Here is a 20,119-nt window from a genome sequence, read left to right on the forward strand (position 1 = left end):
ACCTGCAAAACATGCACTGTGTGGGGTCCTGAGGACCGAGTTTGAGAACCACTGGTATAGTGCATATGCAGCTATCCAAAGCTTATCAATGCATATACAACACACCATGATCATACATATAAAAAACAAGGGCCCTCATTCCGAGTTGTTCGCTCGTTATTTTTCTTCGCACCGGTGCGATTTTCCGCTAACTGCACATGTGCAATGTTCGCACTGCGGCTGCGTCAAGTAAATTTGCTAAGAAGTTTGGTATTTTACTCACGGCATTACAAGGTTTTTCCTTCGTTCTGGTGATCGGAGTGTGATTGACAGGAAGTGGGTGTTTCTGGGCGGAAACTGACCGTTTTATGGGTGTGTGTGAAAAAACGCTGCCAATTCTGGGAAAAACTCGGGAGTGGCTGGAGAAACGGGGGAGTGTCTGGGCGAACGCTGGGTGTGTTTGTGACGTCAAACCAGGAACGAAACTGACTGAACTGATCGTAGTGGCAGAGTAAGTGTCGAGCTACTCAGAAACTGCTAAGAAATTTCTATTCGCAATTTTGAGAATCTTTCGTTCGCAATTCTGCTAAGCTAAGATTCACTCCCAGTAGGCAGCGGCTTAGCGTGTGCAATGCTGCTGAAAGCAGCTTGCCAGCGAACAACTTGGAATGAGGGCCAATGTCTATATGTGCCAGACTTAACATTTAACCTACTCATAACAGTATGTGGGATAATGCCCCTTAGAAACTATGTGGGTAATTCAGACCTGATTTGGGTGGGGCGTGTTCAAACTGAAATCTAAATTGCAGTTTAGAAATAAAGCAGCCAGTATTTACTCTGAACAGAAACAAAATAAACCACCCAAATCTAACTCTCTCTGAACATGTTATATCTGCCCCCCCCTGCAGTGCACATAGTTTTGCCCAACTGCTAACAAATTTGCTGCTACAATCAGGTCTGAATTACCTCCTATATCCATACTTGCCTACTTTTGAAAAAGCATTTCAGGGAGATTGTGAAAGTAACACCTATCAGCGCGGACGTGTACTGCTACATCTGAGAGGCGTGTCATGAAAATGACTTACATCCAAATGTAAATGAGCCCCAAAGTTAGTAAGATCTACTTGCTGAAGAAAAGACTCTTATATTTTGCATGAGTTGTTTGTGTATTGTGTTTTACAAGAGGTTCCATATACTGTAAGTGGCCACAAGAAACCTTTAAAATGCATGTAGCCATGGGGATCATTGTGCCTTATAACTAATATATGGAAATGGCACTGACGACACCATTTGAATGTATGTATCTATCATTTCTTTTTTTTTTCAGGGAGATTGAGTGACCATTCAGGGAGTGAGGGAGATTGCTGCTATTTCAGGGAGTCTCCTGCAGAATGAGGGAGGGTAGGCAACTATGCCTATATCCCATCTCATCCATAGGTTACCATGCTTTGAGTTGTACAAGAATGGTCAGATCTTATGATATTTGTGTACTGCTTTCCTTCTAGCATACATGCAGATGTGTCCTGTGTGCAGGACAACAAGAGCGTTTCTCAATTTTGATACTTTTTCCTCAGTTTGCAACTTAGGGGGTAATTCCAAGTTGATCGCAGCAGGAAATTTTTTAGCAGTTGTGCAAAACCATGTGCACTGCAGGGGGGGGGGGGGCAGATATAACGTGCAGAGAGAGTTAGATTTGGGTGGGTTATATAGTTTCTGTGCAGGGTAAATACTGGCTGCTTTATTTTTACACTGCAATTTAGATTGCAGATTGAACTCACCACACCCAAATCTAACTCTCTCTGCACATGTTATATCTGCCTCCCCTGCAGTGCACATGGTTTTTCCCAACTGCTAAAATATTTCCTGCTGCGATCAACTTGGAATTACCCCCTTAGTCCCCTTATACCGCTTTCATATCACAAATGCCGGATCCCACCCGGGAAGAGAAACGTGTCCTTACCGAGTGGGATCCGGCATTTGCTCTGCTTTGCTGGCTTTCCGACCCGGCAATATACCGTGTCGGTTGCCATAGCAGCGGGGGGAGGGGGGTTGTGACCCGCTAATTCGGGCAAAGTGCTTTCACATCGCACACTGACCCGTGTTGACACGGCAATATGCCGTATCGATACCGGGTTATTTGTGCGACGTGAAAGGGGTATTAGTGTACTATGTATGTAGCAATCTCAAACACAATAGAAGGAGCGCTGCCTGCAGGGGTGTAACTCAGCGGAGATGCCTGCCTCTGGGTTTCAAGCTATGAAGGAGCAGCTGTATGTACAGCAGCACTTGTCTGGTTCGCAGCAGGATCCAAGTGTGACTGCTGCTCTTCCACCGGAGCTCTGCAGCGCATTTACTGCTGCCGCAGAATAAATCCGCTCTGTCCCAGAAGCTCTGCTAACACCTGCAATAGGGAACAGTGCGGCTCCCGCCTGGTACCTCTCAGCCTGCACTGCAGCAAACAACAGTGCACCCGCTGCTGCTGGACTGTAAAATGGCACCCTTCGGTGAACGCTGATTCTGCATGCTTCAACAGCTGTATCACAGCGTAGCTGGAGCCCAGCCAATTAACTGCGGGCTCCAGTCCCTGTAGACTGGCTGAGAGCACAATATATATAATTCTGTAAGTAATGTTTATATATGGATTCAGTATAATTTACCAGCTGACAGGATGCTGGCTGTCATCCCAACAGCGACATCCCGCCCGCCAGAATGCCGGCAGTGGGGTGAGCGCAAAGAGTCCCCTTGCGGGCTCGCTGCGCTCACCACACTGCAGGCTCGGTGGCTCACTGCGCTTGCCATAGGATCTATTTCCACCCTATCCAGATCAAGCAACAGCATGCAGTTAGTAGCCGCCCATAATTTAATTCAAAGCAGCATTAAGCCTGCAGATTGGTGTAATTAGTCTGTAATGATTAGTATTCATTTAGACAGCTTAATATTAGTTTAGGCAGAGAGAGTTCTCACAGCCAAGGTTTTAATAGAGCACTTATCTGCAAAGCCTTATGTGTGTTTGTTAGTCGGAGTTAGCCAACTTCTTACTAGAGATGAGTGCCTGAAATTTTTCGGGTTTTGTGTTTTGGTTTTGGGTTCGGTTCCGCGGCCGTGTTTTGGGTTCGACCGCGTTTTGGCAAAACCTCACCGAATTTTTTTTGTCGGATTCGGGTGTGTTTTGGATTCGGGTGTTTTTTTCAAAAAACCCTAAAAAACAGCTTAAATCATAGAATTTGGGGGTCATTTTGATCCCATATTATTATTAACCTCAAAAACCATAATTTCCACTCATTTTCAGTCTATTCTGAATACCTCACACCTCACAATATTATTTTTAGTTCTAAAATTTGCACCGAGGTCGCTGGATGACTAAGCTAAGCGACCCTAGTGGCCGACACAAACACCTGGCCCATCTAGGAGTGGCACTGCAGTGTCACGCAGGATGGCCCTTCCAAAAAACACTCCCCAAACAGCACATGACGCAAAGAAAAAAAGAGGTGCAATGAGGTAGCTGTGTGACTAAGCTCAGCGACCCAAGTGCCCGACACAAACACCTGGCCCATCTAGGAGTGGCACTGCAGTGTCACGCAGGATGTCCCTTCCAAAAAACCCTCCCCAAACAGCACATGACGCAAAGAAAAAAAGAGGCGCAATGAGGTAGCTGTGTGAGTAAGATTAGCGACCCTAGTGGCCGACACAAACACCGGGCCCATCTAGGAGTGGCACTGCAGTGTCACGCAGGATGTCCCTTCCAAAAAACCCTCCCCAAACAGCACATGACGCAAAGAAAAATAAAAGAAAAAAGAGGTGCAAGATGGAATTGTCCTTGGGCCCTCCCACCCACCCTTATGTTGTATAAACAGGACATGCACACTTTAACCAACCCATCATTTCAGTGACAGGGTCTGCCACACGACTGTGACTGATATGACGGGTTGGTTTGGACCCCCACCAAAAAAGAAGCAATTAATCTCTCCTTGCACAAACTGGCTCTACAGAGGCAAGATGTCCACCTCATCATCATCCTCCGATATATCACCGTGTACATCCCCCTCCTCACAGATTATCAATTCGTCCCCACTGGAATCCACCATCTCAGCTCCCTGTGTACTTTGTGGAGGCAATTGCTGCTGGTCAATGTCTCCGCGGAGGAATTGATTATAATTCATTTTAATGAACATCATCTTCTCCACATTTTCTGGATGTAACCTCGTACGCCGATTGCTGACAAGGTGAGCGGCGGCACTAAACACTCTTTCGGAGTACACACTTGTGGGAGGGCAACTTAGGTAGAATAAAGCCAGTTTGTGCAAGGGCCTCCAAATTGCCTCTTTTTCCTGCCAGTATAAGTACGGACTGTGTGACGTGCCTACTTGGATGCGGTCACTCATATAATCCTCCACCATTCTTTCAATGTTGAGAGAATCATATGCAGTGACAGTAGACGACATGTCCGTAATCGTTGTCAGGTCCTTCAGTCCGGACCAGATGTCAGCATCAGCAGTCGCTCCAGACTGCCCTGCATCACCGCCAGCGGGTGGGCTCGGAATTCTGAGCCTTTTCCTCGCACCCCCAGTTGCGGGAGAATGTGAAGGAGGAGATGTTGACAGGTCGCGTTCCGCTTGACTTGACAATTTTGTCACCAGCAGGTCTTTGCACCCCAGCAGACTTGTGTCTGCCGGAAAGAGAGATCCAAGGTAGGTTTTAAATCTAGGATCGAGCACGGTGGCCAAAATGTAGTGCTCTGATTTCAACAGATTGACCACCCGTGAATCCTTGTTAAGCGAATTAAGGGCTGCATCCACAAGTCCCACATGCCTAGCGGAATCGCTCCCTTTTAGCTCCTTCTTCAATGCCTCCAGCTTCTTCTGCAAAAGCCTGATGAGGGGAATGACCTGACTCAGGCTGGCAGTGTCTGAACTGACTTCACGTGTGGCAAGTTCAAAGGGCATCAGAACCTTGCACAACGTTGAAATCATTCTCCACTGCACTTGAGACAGGTGCATTCCACCTCCTATATCGTGCTCAATTGTATAGGCTTGAATGGCCTTTTGCTGCTCCTCCAACCTCTGAAGCATATATAGGGTTGAATTCCACCTCGTTACCACTTCTTGCTTCAGATGATGGCAGGGCAGGTTCAGTAGTTTTTGGTGGTGCTCCAGTCTTCTGTACGTGGTGCCTGTACGCCGAAAGTGTCCCGCAATTCTTCTGGCCACCGACAGCATCTCTTGCACGCCCCTGTCGTTTTTTAAAAAATTCTGCACCACCAAATTCAAGGTATGTGCAAAACATGGGACGTGCTGGAATTTGCCCATATTTAATGCACACACAATATTGCTGGCGTTGTCCGATGCCACAAATCCACAGGAGAGTCCAATTGGGGTAAGCCATTCTGCGATGATCTTCCTCAGTTGCCGTAAGAGGTTTTCAGCTGTGTGCGTATTCTGGAAAGCGGTGATACAAAGCGTAGCCTGCCTAGGAAAGAGTTGGCGTTTGCGAGATGCTGCTACTGGTGCCGCCGCTGCTGTTCTTGCGGCGGGAGTCCATACATCTACCCAGTGGGCTGTCACAGTCATATAGTCCTGACCCTGCCCTGCTCCACTTGTCCACATGTCCGTGGTTAAGTGGACATTGGGTACAACTGCATTTTTTAGGACACTGGTGAGTCTTTTTCTGACGTCCGTGTACATTCTCGGTATCGCCTGCCTACAGAAGTGGAACCTAGATGGTATTTGGTAACGGGGGCACACTGCCTCAATAAATTGTCTAGTTCCCTGTGAACTAACGGCGGATACCGGACGCACGTCTAACACCAACATAGTTGTCAAGGACTCAGTTATCCGCTTTGCAACAGGATGACTGCTGTGATATTTCATCTTCCTCGCAAAGGACTGTTGGACAGTCAATTGCTTACTGGAAGTAGTACAAGTGGGCTTACGACTTCCCCTCTGGGATGACCATCGACTCCCAGCAGCAACAACAGCAGCGCCAGCAGCAGTAGGCGTTACACGCAAGGATGCATCGGAGGAATCCCAGGCAGGAGAGGACTCATCAGAATTGCCAGTGACATGGCCTGCAGGACTATTGGCATTCCTGGGGAAGGAGGAAATTGACACTGAGGGAGTTGGTGGGGTGGTTTGCGTGAGCTTGGTTACAAGAGGAAGGGATTTACTGGTCAGTGGACTGCTTCCGCTGTCGGCCCAAGTTTTTGAACTTGTCACTGACTTATTATGAATGCGCTGCAGGTGACGTATAAGGGAGGATGTTCCGAGGTGGTTAACGTCCTTACCCCTACTTATTACAGCTTGACAAAGGGAACACACGGCTTGACACCTGTTGTCCGCATTTCTGGTGAAATACTTCCACACCGAAGAGCTGATTTTTTTGGTATTTTCACCAGGCATGTCAACGGCCCTATTCCTCCCACGGACAACAGGTGTCTCCCCGGGTGCCTGACTTAAACAAACCACCTCACCATCAGAATCCTCCTGGTCAATTTCCTCCCCAGCACCAGCAACACCCATATCCTCCTCATCCTGGTGTACTTCAACACTGACATCTTCAATCTGACTATCAGGAACTGGACTGCGGGTGCTCCTTCCAGCACTTGCAGGGGGCGTGCAAATGGTGGAAGGCGCATGCTCTTCACGTCCAGTGTTGGGAAGGTCAGGCATCGCAACCGACACAATTGGACTCTCCTTGTGGATTTGGGATTTCGAAGAACGCACAGTTCTTTGCGGTGCTACTGCTTTTGCCATCTTGAGTCTTTTCATTTTTCTAGCGAGAGGCTGAGTGCCTCCATCCTCATGTGAAGCTGAACCACTAGCCATGAACATAGGCCAGGGCCTCAGCCGTTCCTTGCCACTCCGTGTGGTAAATGGCATATTGGCAAGTTTACGCTTCTCCTCCGACAATTTTATTTTAGGTTTTGGAGTCCTTTTTTTTACTGATATTTGGTGTTTTGGATTTGACATGCTCTGTACTATGACATTGGGCATCGGCCTTGGCAGACGACGTTGCTGGCATTTCATCGTCTCGGCCATGACTAGTGGCAGCAGCTTCAGCACGAGGTGGAAGTGGATCTTGATCTTTCCCTAATTTTGGAACCTCAACATTTTTGTTCTCCATATTTTAATAGGCACAACTAAAAGGCACCTCAGGTAAACAATGGAGATGGATGGATACTAGTATACAATTATGGATGGACTGCCGAGTGCCGACACAGAGGTAGCTACAGCCGTGGACTACCGTACTGTACTGTGTCTGCTGCTAATATAGACTGGTTGATAAAGAGATGTAGTAGTAGTATGTATGTATGTATAAAGAAGAAAGAAAAAAAAACCACGGGTAGGTGGTATACAATTATGGACGGACTGCCGAGTGCCGACACAGAGGTAGCTACAGCCGTGGACTACCGTACTGTACTGTGTCTGCTGCTAATATAGACTGGTTGATAAAGAGATGTAGTAGTAGTATGTATGTATAAAGAAGAAAGAAAAAAAAACCACGGGTAGGTGGTATACAATTATGGACGGACTGCCCAGTGCCGACACAGAGGTAGCTACAGCCGTGGACTACCGTACTGTACTGTGTCTGCTGCTAATATAGACTGGTTGATAAAGAGATGTAGTAGTAGTAGTATGTATGTATAAAGAAGAAAGAAAAAAAAACCACGGGTAGGTGGTATACAATTATGGACGGACTGCCGAGTGCCGACACAGAGGTAGCTACAGCCGTGAACTACCGTACTGTGTCTGCTGCGACTGGATGATAAATAATGATATAAAAAATATATATATATCACTACTGCAGCCGGACAGGTATATATTATATAATGACGGACCTGCTGGACACTGTCTGTCAGCAGAATGAGTTTTTTATAGAATAAAAAAAAAAACACCACACAAGTGAAGTCACACGACGAGTGTTTAACTTTTTCAGGCAATCACAATATAGTATACTATACTACTAACTATACTGGTGGTCAGTGTGTTCAGGTGGTCACTGGTCAGTCACACTGGCAGTGGCACTCCTGCAGCAAAAGTGTGCACTGTTTAATTTTAATAATAATATGTACTCCTGGCTCCTGCTATAACCTATAACTGGCACTGCAGTGCTCCCCAGTCTCCCCCACAATTATAAGATGTGTGAGCTGAGCACAGTCAGATACGAGTGTTTAACTTTTTCAGGCAATCACAATATAGTATACTATACTACTAACTATACTGGAGGTCAGTGTGGTCAGGTCACTGGTCAGTCACACTGGCAGTGGCACTCCTGCAGCAAAAGTGTGCACTGTTTAATTTTAATAATAATATGTACTCCTGGCTCCTGCTATAACCTATAACTGGCACTGCAGTGCTCCCCAGTCTCCCCCACAATTATAAGATGTGTGAGCTGAGCACAGTCAGATATATACATAGATGATGCAGCACACTGGGCTGAGCAGTGCACACAGATATGGTATGTGACTGAGTCACTGTGTATCATTTTTTTCAGGCAGAGAACGGATATATTAAATAAAACTGCACTGTCTGGTGGTCACTGTGGTCAGTCACTAGTAAACTCTGCACTCTCTACAGTTCTACAGTACTCCTAAGCTCCAGTAAATCAGGTCAATCTCTCTCTCTCTCTTCTAATCTAAATGGAGAGGACGCCAGCCACGTCCTCTCCCTATCAATCTCAATGCACGTGTGAAAATGGCGGCGACGCACGGCTCCTTATATAGAATCCGAGTCTCGCGAGAATCCGACAGCGTCATGATGACGTTCGGGCGCGCTCGGGTTAACCGAGCAAGGCGGGAAGATCCGAGTCGCTCGGACCCGTGAAAAAAAACATGAAGTTCGTGCGGGTTCGGATTCAGAGAAACCGAACCCGCTCATCTCTACTTCTTACCACACGGCTTTTAGCCGTAACCAGAGGGATTTGATACAGTCCCTCTCCAAGGGCTTTATTAATACATTATTATACAGGTTACCGGCACTGCGGCTCACGGATCTGCCAGGAGGTTGTTGTCTAGCTGGGTGGACCGTGATGTTCTCTTAGCAGTGCTGATGTTAAATCCAGGCTGTTGCAGTGCTTTGCTGTCTCAAAGGCAGAGGTTTAGCGAGGGTGGCTTGCCAGAAAAGATAGAGGGCGCGCTCCACCCCAGCGCCCCTCTCCCCTTCCCCTCGCCCTGCTATACCGCAGACCACTGTACAGCCAGTCGCAGAGCAGGAGGAGCAGAGGGGACACACACTGACGTGCACTGTGAGACTAGGCCAGAGGCGACAGCAGGATATACTGAAAGCCGGCACATGTCCTTTTTATATGGTTCACTGTGTACTTATTGCTGTGCAACAGGGTTACTTCTGTCCTGCAGCACCACTCTCTTCATCCCCTGCTGCAGCACCTCTCTCTGTCTAGCCCAGCTGCTGCAGCACCCCTCTCTGCCCCAGTTGCTGCATAATCTCTCTCTGCCCCAGCTTTTGCAACATCTCTCTCTTTGCAGCAGGGTACACTGGTATTCCACAGGGAATAACATCGGGGTGTAGAGTAGGATCTTGATCCGAGACACCAACAGGCTAAAAGCTTTGACTGTTCCCAAGATGCTCAGCGCTGCCTCCTTTATAACCCTACCTCCGTGCACAGGAGCTCAGTTTGTAAGTTGGTGCCTGCAGTGCAGGCAGGGCTGCTCCAGCAGCCCTAAGAAGAGCTATTTTAAAGAAGATAGAAGACTTCAAGCAGGGCCGTCTTTTCATATGGGCTCAATGGGCTCTTTCCCAAGGGCCCCAAGAGTATAAGGGCCCTAGACTGATAGCTGAGGGTCCCCTCTTTCCAGGGGTACCAGATTTTTTAAAATCGGCCTTGGGGAACCGGAGATATCCAACTGGAAAGCAGTGGTCCCCATCCAAGCCAGTTAATTGCTCTTCCCAGCCACATATCTCGGGTTCTGTCTGACTTAGAGTTTTTATGAGGATATAACCCAAAAGCTGAGACTCTCCCCTTTTAGAAGACATTGGCAGGTTGTCTCTACTATGCCCAGAACCAGAGATCTCAGACTTCAAGCAGCTGGTCCCTGCTCCAGCTCCACACGTCTAATATGCAGTTTTAGATTTTCGTTGGTGAATTTCTCTGGCTCCTGAACTCTGATTTCCAAGTCCCCAGAACCTTCTGAAAGGCGGAACTCTCTAGTTTTTTATCCCATTCAAAGCTAAGAAATATATTTTCAGGAACTTGAGATATCTGCAGTCAAGCAAGCTGCCATCCCACAGGAAAATGATAAATATTAAGCCCACTCCACTATCCTCTCCTCCCCTACGTATTAAACACCTCCTATCACCCTGGAATTCATGTACCAGGGCCATTTCATTCAGCCCAATGCCCCCTTCTACAGTTTAGCCCCATCTGTGCAGTAAAGGAGTAATTAGCAGAAATTACTGCTCCAGGTCCTACATGCTGAGCTGAAGACAGAACAAGCCCTACCGCCAGCGGGACATCAAAGCTGTCGCTGATAGCACCCCCACCCCTACCGATGTATCGCTGGAGGATGGGTAGGGGGCCCAGTGCACTGCTGTGCCCAGGGGCCTACACTGCTGTTAAGACGGCCCTGACTTCAAGGGCTGCAGCAGAGGCACTCTAGTGCTAGATATCATTCTGATATCTACTGCTGCAGCTCCATCACCTCCCCCAGCGGCGCTGTATACTCCCGCGTCCCTGGTTGCCGGGTACTTACAGCGGAGGCTCTGGTTCTTCACCCAGGGCACACACACTAACCGAAGTTCTCCGGGATCGCGTGGCCGCACTCAGGGAGGAGATAAGAGGGTCGCCCAGGCGGGACCCGCTGGAAATCGCGATCCGGCACGGCCATTAGGAGGCGGGCCGCATGCCCTGGCGTGGGCACTGTGGCCGTACAGGGACCCCACTAGACCAACAGGGCAAGGGCACAGGTCGAATTAGGCTACAATCCATTTTATTAAGGCCCGCAGCACCCGGTGGTGAAGTCCAGCAAGGGGATAATGCTCTGGCCTGTAGCCCCTCCCCCAGCCCCTGGGCGCCATTTAGAGTAAATGTTCCCGCCCTGGAGCTGCATCTCTCGGTTTCCCTCACTCCCTGTCAGCGCTTGGGCGCCATTACTCACAGCTGCGCTGATTCTGGGACTGCTGGGTGATGCCTCCTCTGTAAAAGCCGCCTGCATCATCAGTGCTGTGCATTTACAGGACACTGAAGTATTCTACATGTCGTTTAGACAGTGTTAGTTAAGAACAAGTGCATACTTCAGGGTTATTTAGTACTAGTACCCTGTGATATTCATCCAGTTTTTACTGTGCATTGATATATCTGTTTATATAAATAGTAGAGATGAGCGCCGGAAATTTTTCGGGTTTTGTGTTTTGGTTTTGGGTTCGGTTCCGCGGCCGTGTTTTGGGTTCGACCGCGTTTTGGCAAAACCTCACCGAATTTTTTTTGTCGGATTCGGGTGTGTTTTGGATTCGGGTGTTTTTTTCAAAAAACCCTAAAAAACAGCTTAAATCATAGAATTTGGGGGTAATTTTGATCCCAAAGTATTATTAACCTCAAAAAACATAATTTACACTCATTTTCAGCCTATTCTGAACACATCACACCTCACAATATTATTTTTAGTCCTAAAATTTGCACCGAGGTCGCTGTGTGAGTAAGATAAGCGACCCTAGTGGCCGACACAAACACCGGGCCCATCTAGGAGTGGCACTGCAGTGTCACGCAGGATGTCCCTTCCAAAAAACCCTCCCCAAACAGCACATGACGCAAAGAAAAAAAGAGGCGCAATGAGGTAGCTGTGTGAGTAAGATTAGCGACCCTAGTGGCCGACACAAACACCGGGCCCATCTAGGAGTGGCACTGCAGTGTCACGCAGGATGTCCCTTCCAAAAAACCCTCCCCAAACAGCACATGACGCAAAGAAAAAAAGAGGCGCAATGAGGTAGCTGACTGTGTGAGAAAGATAAGCGACCCTAGTGGCCGACACAAACACCGGGCCCATCTAGGAGTGGCACTGCAGTGTCACGCAGGATGTCCCTTCCAAAAAACCCTCCCCAAACAGCACATGACGCAAAGAAAAAAAGAGGCGCAATGAGGTAGCTGACTGTGTGAGAAAGATAAGCGACCCTAGTGGCCGACACAAACACCGGGCCCATCTAGGAGTGGCACTGCAGTGTCACGCAGGATGTCCCTTCCAAAAAACCCTCCCCAAACAGCACATGACGCAAAGAAAAAAAGAGGCGCAATGAGGTAGCTGACTGTGTGAGAAAGATAAGCGACCCTAGTGGCCGACACAAACACCGGGCCCATCTAGGAGTGGCACTGCAGTGTCACGCAGGATGTCCCTTCCAAAAAACCCTCCCCAAACAGCACATGACGCAAAGAAAAAAAGAGGCGCAATGAGGTAGCTGTGTGAGAAAGATAAGCGACCCTAGTGGCCGACACAAACACCGGGCCCATCTAGGAGTGGCACTGCAGTGTCACGCAGGATGTCCCTTCCAAAAAACCCTCCCCAAACAGCACATGACGCAAAGAAAAAAAGAGGCGCAATGAGGTAGCTGTGTGAGTAAGATTAGCGACCCTAGTGGCCGACACAAACACCGGGCCCATCTAGGAGTGGCACTGCAGTGTCACGCAGGATGGCCCTTCCAAAAAACCCTCCCCAAACAGCACATGACGCAAAGAAAAAAAGAGGCGCAATGAGGTAGCTGACTGTGTGAGTAAGATTAGCGACCCTAGTGGCCGACACAAACACCGGGCACATCTAGGAGTGGCACTGCAGTGTCACGCAGGATGTCCCTTCCAAAAAACCCTCCCCAAACAGCACATGACGCAAAGAAAAAAAGAGGCGCAATGAGGTAGCTGTGTGAGTAAGATTAGCGACCCTAGTGGCCGACACAAACACCGGGCCCATCTAGGAGTGGCACTGCAGTGTCACGCAGGATGTCCCTTCCAAAAAACCCTCCCCAATCAGCACATGATGCAAAGAAAAAGAAAAGAAAAAAGAGGTGCAAGATGGAATTATCCTTGGGCCCTCCCACCCACCCTTATGTTGTATAAACAAAACAGGACATGCACACTTTAACCAACCCATCATTTCAGTGACAGGGTCTGCCACACGACTGTGACTGATATGACGGGTTGGTTTGGACCCCCCCCAAAAAAGAAGCAATTAATCTCTCCTTGCACAAACTGGCTCTACAGAGGCAAGATGTCCACCTCATCTTCACCCTCCGATATATCACCGTGTACATCCCCCTCCTCACAGATTATCAATTCGTCCCCACTGGAATCCACCATCTCAGCTCCCTGTGTACTTTGTGGAGGCAATTGCTGCTGGTCAATGTCTCCGCGGAGGAATTGATTATAATTCATTTTAATGAACATCATCTTCTCCACATTTTCTGGATGTAACCTCGTACGCCGATTGCTGACAAGGTGAGCGGCGGCACTAAACACTCTTTCGGAGTACACACTTGTGGGAGGGCAACTTAGGTAGAATAAAGCCAGTTTGTGCAAGGGCCTCCAAATTGCCTCTTTTTCCTGCCAGTATAAGTACGGACTGTGTGACGTGCCTACTTGGATGCGGTCACTCATATAATCCTCCACCATTCTATCAATGTTGAGAGAATCATATGCAGTGACAGTAGACGACATGTCCGTAATCGTTGTCAGGTCCTTCAGTCCGGACCAGATGTCAGCATCAGCAGTCGCTCCAGACTGCCCTGCATCACCGCCAGCGGGTGGGCTCGGAATTCTGAGCCTTTTCCTCGCACCCCCAGTTGCGGGAGAATGTGAAGGAGGAGATGTTGACAGGTCGCGTTCCGCTTGACTTGACAATTTTGTCACCAGCAGGTCTTTCAACCCCAGCAGACCTGTGTCTGCCGGAAAGAGAGATCCAAGGTAGGCTTTAAATCTAGGATCGAGCACGGTGGCCAAAATGTAGTGCTCTGATTTCAACAGATTGACCACCCGTGAATCCTTGTTAAGCGAATTAAGGGCTGCATCCACAAGTCCCACATGCCTAGCGGAATCGCTCCGTGTTAGCTCCTTCTTCAATGCCTCCAGCTTCTTCTGCAAAAGCCTGATGAGGGGAATGACCTGACTCAGGCTGGCAGTGTCTGAACTGACTTCACGTGTGGCAAGTTCAAAGGGCATCAGAACCTTGCACAACGTTGAAATCATTCTCCACTGCACTTGAGACAGGTGCATTCCATCTCCTATATCGTGCTCAATTGTATAGGCTTGAATGGCCTTTTGCTGCTCCTCCAACCTCTGAAGCATATAGAGGGTTGAATTCCACCTCGTTACCACTTCTTGCTTCAGATGATGGCAGGGCAGGTTCAGTAGTTTTTGGTGGTGCTCCAGTCTTCTGTACGTGGTGCCTGTACGCCGAAAGTGTCCCACAATTTTTCTGGCCACCGACAGCATCTCTTGCACGCCCCTGTCGTTTTTTAAAAAATTCTGCACCACCAAATTCAAGGTATGTGCAAAACATGGGACGTGCTGGAATTTGCCCATATTTAATGCACACACAATATTGCTGGCGTTGTCCGATGCCACAAATCCACAGGAGAGTCCAATTGGGGTAAGCCATTCCGCGATGATCTTCCTCAGTTGCCGTAAGAGGTTTTCAGCTGTGTGCGTATTCTGGAAAGCGGTGATACAAAACGTAGCCTGCCTAGGAAAGAGTTGGCGTTTGCGAGATGCTGCTACTGGTGCCGCCGCTGCTGTTCTTGCGGCGGGAGTCCATACATCTACCCAGTGGGCTGTCACAGTCATATAGTCCTGACCCTGCCCTGCTCCACTTGTCCACATGTCCGTGGTTAAGTGGACATTGGGTACAACTGCATTTTTTAGGACACTGGTGAGTCTTTTTCTGACGTCCGTGTACATTCTCGGTATCGCCTGCCTAGAGAAGTGGAACCTAGATGGTATTTGGTAACGGGGGCACACTGCCTCAATAAATTGTCTAGTTCCCTGTGAACTAACGGCGGATACCGGACGCACGTCTAACACCAACATAGTTGTCAAGGACTCAGTTATCCGCTTTGCAGTAGGATGACTGCTGTGATATTTCATCTTCCTCGCAAAGGACTGTTGAACAGTCAATTGCTTACTGGAAGTAGTACAAGTGGGCTTACGACTTCCCCTCTGGGATGACCATCGACTCCCAGCGGCAACAACAGCAGCGCCAGCAGCAGTAGGCGTTACACGCAAGGATGCATCGGAGGAATCCCAGGCAGGAGAGGACTCGTCAGACTTGCCAGTGACATGGCCTGCAGGACTATTGGCATTCCTGGGGAAGGAGGAAATTGACACTGAGGGAGTTGGTGGGGTGGTTTGCGTGAGCTTGGTTACAAGAGGAAGGGATTTACTGGTCAGTGGACTGCTTCCGCTGTCACCCAAAGTTTTTGAACTTGTCACTGACTTATTATGAATGCGCTGCAGGTGACGTATAAGGGAGGATGTTCCGAGGTGGTTAACGTCCTTACCCCTACTTATTACAGCTTGACAAAGGGAACACACGGCTTGACACCTGTTGTCCGCATTTCTGGTGAAATACCTCCACACCGAAGAGCTGATTTTTTTGGTATTTTCACCTGGCATGTCAACGGCCATATTCCTCCCACGGACAACAGGTGTCTCCCCGGGTGCCTGACTTAAACAAACCACCTCACCATCAGAATCCTCCTGGTCAATTTCCTCCCCAGCGCCAGCAACACCCATATCCTCCTCATCCTGGTGTACTTCAACACTGACATCTTCAATCTGACTATCAGGAACTGGACTGCGGGTGCTCCTTCCAGCACTTGCAGGGGGCATGCAAATAGTGGAAGGCGCATGCTCTTCACGTCCAGTGTTGGGAAGGTCAGGCATCGCAAACGACACAATTGGACTCTCCTTGTGGATTTGGGATTTCAAAGAACGCACAGTTCTTTGCGGTGCTTTTGCCAGCTTGAGTCTTTTCAGTTTTCTAGCGAGAGGCTGAGTGCTTCCATCCTCATGTGAAGCTGAACCACTAGCCATGAACATAGGCCAGGGCCTCAGCCGTTCCTTGCCACTCCGTGTGGTAAATGGCATATTGGCAAGTTTACGCTTCTCCTCCGACAATTTTATTTTAGGTTTTGGAGTCCTTTTTTTTCTGATATTTGGTGTTTTGGATTTGACATGCTCTGTACTATGACATTGGGCATCGGCCTTGGCAGACGACGTTGCTGGCATTTCATCGTCTCGGCCATGACTAGTGGCAGCAGCTTCAGCACGAGGTGGAAGTGGATCTTGATCTTTCCCTAATTTTGGAACCTCAACTTTTTTGTTCTCCATATTTTATAGGCAGAACTAAAAGGCACCTCAGGTAAACAATGGAGATGGATGGATTGGATACTAGTATACAATTATGGACGGACTGCCACGGTTAGGTGGTATAAAAAAACCACGGTTAGGTGGTATATATTATAATAATAATACAATTATGGATGGACGGACTGCCTGCCGACTGCCGACACAGAGGTAGCCACAGCCGTGAACTACCGCACTGTACACTGGTTGATAAAGAGATAGTAGTATACTCGTAACAACTAGTATGACACTATGACGACGGTATAAAGAATGAAAAAAAAACCACGGTTAGGTGGTATATATTATAATAATAATACAATTATGGATGGACGGACTGCCTGCCGACTGCCGACACAGAGGTAGCCACAGCCGTGAACTACCGCACTGTACACTGGTTGATAAAGAGATAGTAGTATACTCGTAACAACTAGTATGACACTATGACGACGGTATAAAGAATGAAAAAAAAACCACGGTTAGGTGGTATATATTATAATAATAATACAATTATGGATGGACGGACTGCCTGCCGACTGCCGACACAGAGGTAGCCACAGCCGTGAACTACCGCACTGTACACTGGTTGATAAAGAGATAGTAGTATACTCGTAACAACTAGTATGACACTATGACGACGGTATAAAGAATGAAAAAAAAACCACGGTTAGGTGGTATATATTATAATAATAATACAATTATGGATGGACGGACTGCCTGCCGACTGCCGACACAGAGGTAGCCACAGCCGTGAACTACCGCACTGTACACTGGTTGATAAAGAGATAGTAGTATACTCGTAACAACTAGTATGACACTATGACGACGGTATAAAGAAAGAAAAAAAAATACCACAGTTAGGTGGTATATATTATAATAATAATACAATTATGGATGGACGGACTGCCTGCCGACTGCCGACACAGAGGTAGCCACAGCCGTGAACTACCGCACTGTACACTGGTTGATAAAGAGATAGTAGTATACTCGTAACAACTAGTATGACACTATGACGACGGTATAAAGAATGGAAAAAAAAACACGGTTAGGTGGTATATATTATAATAATAATATAATTATGGATGGACGGACTGCCTGCCGACTGCCGACACAGAGGTAGCCACAGCCGTGAACTACCGCACTGTACACTGGTTGATAAAGAGATAGTAGTATACTCGTAACAACTAGTATGACACTATGACGACGGTATAAAGAATGAAAAAAAAACCACGGTTAGGTGGTATATATTATAATAATAATACAATTATGGATGGACGGACTGCCTGCCGACTGCCGACACAGAGGTAGCCACAGCCGTGAACTACCGCACTGTACACTGGTTGATAAAGAGATAGTAGTATACTCGTAACAACTAGTATGACACTATGACGACGGTATAAAGAATGAAAAAAAAACCACGGTTAGGTGGTATATATTATAATAATAATACAATTATGGATGGACGGACTGCCTGCCGACTGCCGACACAGAGGTAGCCACAGCCGTGAACTACCGCACTGTACACTGGTTGATAAAGAGATAGTAGTATACTCGTAACAACTAGTATGACACTATGACGGTATAAAGAATGAAAAAAAAACCACGGTTAGGTGGTATATATTATAATAATAATACAATTATGGATGGACGGACTGCCTGCCGACTGCCGACACAGAGGTAGCCACAGCCGTGAACTACCGCACTGTACACTGGTTGATAAAGAGATAGTAGTATACTCGTAACAACTAGTATGACACTATGACGACGGTATAAAGAAAGAAAAAAAAATACCACGGTTAGGTGGTATATATTGTAATACAATTATGGATGGACGGACTGCCTGCCGAGTTCCGACTGCCGACACAGAGGTAGCCACAGCCGTGAACTACCGCACTGTACTGTGTCTGCTGCTAATATAGACTGGTTGATAAAGAGATAGTATACAATACATACAACAATATACTACTATACTGGTGGTCAGGCACTGGTCACCACTAGTCACACTGGCAGTGGCACTCCTGCAGCAAAAGTGTGCACTGTTTAATTTTAAATTAATATAATATTATGTACTCCTGGGGGCTCCTGCTATAACAACCTGCAGTGCTCCCCAGTCTCCCCCACAATTATTATAAGCTTTGCCTTTTATACATTGATGTGCAGCACACTGGGCTGAGCTGAGTGCACACAGACTGAGTCACACTGTGTGACTGGCTGCTGCTGTGTATCGTTTTTTTTCAGGCAGAGAACGGATATAGCAGAGAACGGATATATTATATTAAAATAAATAAAAGTTAACTAACAACAACTGCACTGGTCACTGTGGTAAACTCTGTCTGACTCTGCACAATCTCTCTCTCTCTTCTAATCTAATTTCTAATGGAGAGGACGCCAGCCACGTCCTCTCCCTATCAATCTCAATGCACGTGTGAAAATGGCGGCGACGCGCGGCTCCTTATATAGAATCCGAGTCTCGCGAGAATCCGACAGCGTCATGATGACGTTCGGGCGCGCTCGGGTTAACCGAGCAAGGCGGGAGGATCCGAGTCTGCTCGGACCCGTGAAAAAAACATGAAGTTCGTGCGGGTTCGGTTTCAGAGAAACCGAACCCGCTCATCTCTAATAAATAGCTTTACTCAGTGGATAGTATTGCTAGTCCAGTGCAGTTTTATTGTTTGTCATAATTCCTGCATTGTACATGTGACTGTGTGTGTGTGCATATAGCTGCTGGGTGATTTCTACTCCGTGTATCTCACTCCTACTGCTATCTCTATATTCTGTAACCTGAGGGGGCTCAGTGTGTCAGAGTTATTAGATAATACAGGTATTTCACATGATATACATCATTTGTATTTTTCTCTGTGTTTTTCAGTCACATTTTACCTCCGAAATCCTCTGTTTGTGCTGTCACACTGCATGGGGGGTTTGTGTTAGGTATTCTATCTCCTGATATTGTACTGTGTCGCCCGTGGTTTACGCTTTCACATACCTCCCAACTGTCCCGATTTTCGCGGGACAGTCCCGTTTTTTGGGGACTGTCCCGCTGTCCCACCCGCGGGCTGCAGTGTCCCGCGGTCGGGGGGGGCAGTTGGGAGTCTCTGTCTGTCGCTGCCCTGCTTAGCAGAGCAGCGTTGAATAGACGCTGTGCGCATGCGCACAGCGTCTATTCAGGGGAGTCAGAGGGAGAGGGGGCATGCCAGCGGCTCACAGAGCGCTAGGCATGCCCCCTCAGTGACGAAAACGGGGCGTGGCTCGCGAACGTGGTCTTCCCACGAAGATACGCCCCCTTTTTAGACCACGCCCCTTTTCCGGGAACGCGCGTGTGTCCCTCTTTGGAGAAACACAAAGTTGGGAGGTATGCTTTCATATTATGTCAGCTACAGGGAGCGATAAGTCTGGGGCTGATTCCGCCGTGCGCGGTTATGATGTCCCAGATGCATATGAGGGTAACATGGCTGTGGAGGGTTCAGGTTTTGGGGGTTCTGTACCCCCCAGTCAGTTTGTAACAACGGGTGCACATCAGGGCCCGCCTTGGGCTGCCTTTTCTAATTTACTGACTACGCTGGTAACTAGACTTGCGCCCCCAATGGGACCTCATGTGCATTATCAGCCTTATATGGTCCCTGCGGTTAATCCACTCAGTTACAGCACTTGAATAACTCTTTGGATAAACATATTCCTGACCCTCGCCCGCCTAAGACTACACCTAAGAAGTTCTCTAAGTGGGCTGTTACTACCTCTCAATCCACGCATGTTCCGGATACCTCTTCCGATGAAGATGGCGTGTATACTGACCCCACAGACTCTGATC

Source organism: Pseudophryne corroboree, chromosome 1 (assembly GCF_028390025.1).
Source record: "Pseudophryne corroboree isolate aPseCor3 chromosome 1, aPseCor3.hap2, whole genome shotgun sequence".
Classification (NCBI taxonomy): domain Eukaryota; kingdom Metazoa; phylum Chordata; class Amphibia; order Anura; family Myobatrachidae; genus Pseudophryne; species Pseudophryne corroboree.